The 6,119-nt window shown below is 44.0% G+C and overlaps 1 pseudogene; it reads right to left on the reverse strand.

Annotated features, from left to right (window-relative positions):
- Positions 1-298: 298 nt before the first annotated feature.
- LOC101069345 (deoxynucleoside triphosphate triphosphohydrolase SAMHD1-like) lies at positions 299-3,231 on the reverse strand (annotated as a pseudogene).
- Positions 3,232-6,119: the final 2,888 nt, after the last annotated feature.

The following is a 6,119-nucleotide window of genomic DNA, read 5'->3' on the forward strand; positions in this document are numbered from 1 at the left end:
CTGAAGCTCTGAAAATAGCTGTAAAAAGCACACTGACAGTTTTAACTGCCCACGATTTTGACACCAGCCCTGATACATGATAGGAGCATATTGAGAAATTGACAGAATTAAATCAGTTTGTCTTTAAAATATGAGCAGACACAAGATGTCCAAATTAAAATCCGATTAAAATGATCAAACTAAAACAAAGTCCTGACGATATTGTGCTCCTGTAACGCCCACTCATGGCATCACTTTAATTACACCCTGAGGTGATGTCTTTTGGTAAAAATGGTATCAAATATAGTTTTTTGTTTCTAAACTTTCAAGAGACTAAACTTGTAGAAAATATAATTTCCTCAAAATGCTGCTCACCCTCACAAATATTCAGGAGTCATATTTCAGCTTTTTTCGCCCACTTTGGTTGCTCGTGTCTCCAGCGCAGCTGGGACGCTCCCCGTCTTTGCTTTTTTTGCTGCTGGATTATTCGTGCTCAGGAGGCGTCACTTCCGGTGCGATCACGTCCCCGTCCTGTTAAGGACAGATTACAAGGGACATTTTCCTAATGTGAATTTCCTTCTCTCCAGCTGAACTGACATTAGAATTGCTGTAGATGTGGAATTCTTAATGCGCAGAGGCAATACAACCAACTTCTTATGGTGTTACCTTCGCTTGGAGAATCCCTTCTTCCAAGACAGGTCGTCATTCCAGACCTGGTCCATGTCAATCCTGAAGGCTTGGTTCAGGTCATCTTTGCAGTAGAAATGCACATTTTCGATGGGGTCCTGATCCTTCATGCCGTAGTCCATATTAATCAGCTACAGAAAGGGACATTTTTATATCGATTTAACAATTTTGTGGACCGTGGAGCAATAAGTGAATATTCTGGGTTAAATAATACAGAAAAATAAAATGCACTGACATTGACTACAAGTCGTCTTGTTGCAGATGAACATCATGGCACCAATCTCTGGAACAGTTTGAGCCAACTCAGCTTGAAGTTCCTCCTTAGGGAAAAGAGAGGAAACAGGTGTCACACATTAGATGTGACTGGATCACAAAAGAATCACATCTGTGTTTTTTTTTTTACCCCAAATTACAGAAATCTATTTTATCTATCAAATAAGTGGGCACAGATGTGTGTGTGTTTTGTGTGTGTGTGGGTGTGTGTGTGTGGAATGGTGCAGGCAGCTCTCTTACTCTGACCACCTCTGACTCTTCAAGGGGTTTTTCTGACTGTGTTTGGCCCAAACACTTGTAGAGGCGTCGGCAAGTGATGTCATGAAGAATCTTCCTTGGTTCGGCCAGTTCCGGGGAGAAGAGTTCAGTATTTGCTCAAACATTTGATCTGCAGGATAATCAGAAACAGAGTTGTAAAAATTAAGAGAAGTTAGAGAGGGTTACTTAAAGCTAATGTTCTGAATAATTAGTAGAGAGTGAAATGGAATTTGATTGTGAACTGTAAATTGAGTGCAAAGGAAGGGTTGAATGGAAATTTAGGAGAGCAGATGAAGTCCGTTTGCCACCTCATGCATTTGCAAGAAACAAAGGTTCAAAGGAGACCAGCGTCAAACGACTGAGGGGGGGGGGGGGCATTCTCAGTCAACTTCCTTTCTTGCGCCAGCCGGAACGCATGCTGTGAAAGGCACCAAACTCCTGCGGTGCATGCGCGCGCACCTACTGTGTTGACGACCTGTGTCCTGTGCATGCAGCACACACGTGCTGTGAAGACTCCTGTGTCCGCGCCTCAGAGCGGCCTTCGGCTATATAAGATCAGAACTGTGAACACTTAAGAGAGATCTCTCCGCATGCTTCCGTGTGTGTATCCTGACCGACTGACTGGAAGAAAACCATCTCCTATGCAGTAACTTAGATTCATTGTTTACTTCTCCAACGGCTAAAAATTACACACAAAGTCACTATGAACCCGCTCAGCACACAGAGGTGCACTTACAACCTGTTAGCTTGGTGTAGGCTTCCATGTCATCTATGGCTGTGGACAGAGTGAATGTTCTCCCCCCCGATCCTTCAATCTTGATGTGGTCGTCTGCTTTCAGAAAGGCCTCCGTGATCCTGCAGAATCACACCCGACGGTGTTACTTTCAGAACGAGACAGTGGGGCAAAAGGATGCAGACACGGGATCTCCTCACATGATCTCGATGATGTTGGCCACCGGGTGCTGGTAGGCTCTTCGGTGGAGGCAGTTTTCTCATGTAGAACATGTCACGCAGGTTGTTCACTTCCTGGAACATGGATTATAGACTATCAGAACAAGCTTTGCGCCAGAATGGATTGTTACGAAGACTGATACGGCACCTTGTCCTCTAGTGCAGATGTACTTCTCCCCATCCACCTCACACACCCTGGCAAATTTGAAGAACTGCGATGGTCAAAAATATTCTGGATGCCCAAGTGGTGGCAGTCCCTGAAGACAGAGTGGAAAAGCTATGGAAATAAATGCAAATCTTCCTCAAAAATCTAATTTGATCCAGACCTTGCAGATTTGTCCCACTTGTCCACGTCGATGCCGTTTTTCTTGTTGGCCACGATATCATAGAGGAAGGACTTGTTCTTTTCACGGCCTTCATACGGCCAATGGGAGGATGACTGAGGACAAAGGAGCAAATCCAGTTTCTTTCAATCATTTAAATTGGGTGGAAAGTGCAGCCAAGATCCAAAAGCTGCTGATGGAAAAACGCACAGATTATCGTAAAACTGTTCTTGTGGAAGGTAATTTTATAAATTCCTGTTATGCAAGTGACATGTGCACAGACCTACATCAGACCCAGCCAAGCGTGCACTACAAGCTCCTCGCAGTCTGAGCTAAACTGGCCGCCAACTGTCAGCAAAATAAAAGCATCCTTGATATCTGTGGTATGGACGGCAACAGGTACCTGGCTGTTCTGGGATGCTCCATTGCTCAGTGGTCCAGCAATCTGTTCCTTGATGAAGTCCAGGTCCTTGGGCAGTGTCAGCCCGTGCTGAATCATCACTGGCTCCAGGTTGTTGGCTTCAACCAGGTGGTCAACATGTCTAAAGAAGCCTTCTCATGCTGCAGCAGAAACAGACCACTTTAACACAGGAACCCTTTGAAAACGAAACCCCAATAACAACACAGTAGTCATATCGAAAGAGCTGATCTCAGGTAAAGATGAGTTTGATATGAATCTTGTTTTTTTATTGGTGCATCAGCAGAACCTTGATCCTACTAGGGCCACTCGCGAAACAACTCTTATCTCCGCACTTGCCATGTTTATGACTTAATACGCTTTTAATGTTGTACGCATGCAAGACAAGCCTTTATGGTTCTTTTGGTGCGCCCTGTCCTACCTTTCCATTTCAACTCAGGCTTTGCTTTAGGGATGAACATGCGATCAAATGTGGGAGAATGGACCGTGACCTGGGGGAGAGCAGTTGGATCAGACTGGGTTGGGTTCACGCCGACATCAGTTTTCAAGCGAGCTGTAAGCGAACAGTTTCTTTGGCTCACCCAGGTCGTGGCACAGCCCTGCTATCTGCACGCAGAGGCATCGCTGTCCGAGATGCCAAGTTCTGGCTGCTCTCTTTCAGAGACCAAACAAGTTGTCCTGCCAGGTGGCACACCCCTGTAAAAATAGGCGAGTAAACAGAATAGGCCGGTTAAATCTCTAATTTGATTGGTAATCGTCGACATGTTGGACTGGCACCCTTGTTTTTTCGTGCCATCACCTACCCTATGCTGTGTTCAAACAGCGGTTGTGGGACGCTCCGGGGAAAACAAGTAGGTCCCTCCGAGCTGCTTGATGTTTCGCAGTCTCTGGAACTGGGGGGTGTCGATGATTTTGATGAGAAGAGGGTGCAGCTCGATGTGACCATGGATGGGTCATTAAAAACCTGGAAGGACACACAATTATTATTATTATTAACCATCAAAAGACGCTCGAGCTTTGTCCACATTCCAACCCGACTGTATTTTTTGACAAATTATTATAATTTCTCCACATTGGCTTCATTGGCTGTGGGGAAAACTGATGGATGGGAATTAAAGAAATTGGCCAGAGGCTGCCCTGCCCAGGACAATCTAACTAGTCCATCTTCCTTTTTGGGTTGTATTCTCTGCTAAATAGTTTCAGGGTTAGAGGTAAGATGAAAACACAAATGCAGCGAACATTTCTCAGCCTTCTTTCCTATTTTGGCCGAGTTTCTAATCTCCTCGTCCTTGACAGTGGAGGGCTGCAATAAAAACCACTGACCTTGCCCATTCTGTTCTCCATGTTCACTTGGTAAAAGGGACCCCGTGGAAGGTTAATCAAGCTTGAAATGCGCCGCTAAAGATGCTGTTACAGTCGCCGATGGGACAACTGTCGGCGAAAGTAAAACCTGGCGGGGTTTTTATGTCTAAATTTTTGAGTAAAGTTAACGGAAATGCAATAATTCCCTGCCATGAGTTTTCAAAACAAAAGGTCACTGACACCTTTCAGAAAATACACGTTTCCTTATAAACACGCCGCTTCACATGGTATGTGTTGTGGTCCTAAAACTAACTTAAAGCATCTAAATTTAATATACACACATATATGTATATAGTACATAGTGCATAATATGCATGCAGTATATATACTGTTTTTGCAAAACATTTGTATATTATCTATTTCCGGTTAGAATACAAACATAACTTGACGATAATCGCTCGCCGCCTTTCGCGTCCAACGTGTTGTGCGCATGCGCAAAAGTCTCCGACCCAAACTAATCGCATGTCTCCGTAAACCCAGGAATAGTCACTATGTATGCTAGATAAAAACGCTGTTGTCGATAGACCTTAAGTGATTATACTTTTTCAGGGTATATTTTCTGCCGCTTTTACGTGCCCCTAAAAGCAACAATTTTCCTTTATTAATTTATTCTAAAGTATTCTATTTATTTTGTAAATAAAATCTATCAACTTTATAGAATAACATTTCATGTATAAAATCAGATGGTATTTATCAAATCTTATGAGTCATAAGTATTGCAGACAATTATCACAAGCAAGACAGGACATAATGTTGACTTCACATTATTATTTCAGCAGCCATGGCAAGAGATGTCTGTGGCACCCAGGGAGTGTCTAGAACAGTCGATGACTGGGTCTATCCATGTGGATCTTTTGAAAGCATTCCTCAAACATAAGCTTCCTTTTGGGTACTCTGAATTCCTCCCACAGTCAAAACCGCACATTTGGAGAGAACGTGAATTGGCGACTCTAACTGTAAATGTGAGTCTGTCAACATTAACTTTGACCCTTGCGTATCCTCCGACTCTTCTGACCCTCTGCCAGCCGTGTTAAACACATGCCCACATATATTGTCCTGTCCACCAGTCTGTCCCCGCTCTCCAGTTTCTCTTAACCTTAATCCAAATTCCCAAAAAGGGTATTCTAAAAATTGTGGAATTAGTGGCAAACAACCAGTGTGACATAATAAATACATATCTCCCCTTAATCCAACACATCCTTCTAGGAGGCGGATGTCTTTGACATGCAAATGTCTGCTCAGATGATACAAATCATGCAAAAATGTTTGATATAATACACTGTCCACACATGCATGTTTGGTTGACATGTCATTGATATTATTAATATTACACAGTAATAACTAATACTTTGCACAGTTTGCTACCAAATGACAGTAGAGGACAGATTGTTGCTTTCTTATATTGAATAAATTATGTTTAACCGTTTTAAGCTTATAAGCTCATAGTGCGCGGTAAACAAAAACAGATATTAAGAGATCAAGAGATTATTGACTGAAGAAAGGTTGAGATACATTAATGATGCCCTCATGTTTTGCTCATGGTGCCTCCCAGGATGTTGGCGCAGTTTTATACGGCCATCATCGAGTCCATCCTCACCTCCTCCATCACCGTGTGGTACGCTGGCGCCACCGTCAGGGACAGACTGAGGCTGCAGTGCGTCGTGCGCGCTGCCGAGAAAGTGATCGGCTGCAGGCTTCCATCCATCCAGGACCTGTATATCTCCAGGACCCGGAGTGTGCAGGTCGGATCACGGCCGACCCTTCCCACCCTGGTCACGGACTGTTTTCCCCCCTCCCCTCAGGCAGGAGACTACGGTCCATTCGGACCAAACCTCCCGCACATGAACAGCTTCTTCCCCTCTGCCATC

The sequence above is a fragment of the Takifugu rubripes genome, unplaced genomic scaffold (assembly GCF_901000725.2).
Source record: "Takifugu rubripes unplaced genomic scaffold, fTakRub1.2, whole genome shotgun sequence".
NCBI classification, from domain to species: Eukaryota; Metazoa; Chordata; class Actinopteri; order Tetraodontiformes; family Tetraodontidae; genus Takifugu; species Takifugu rubripes.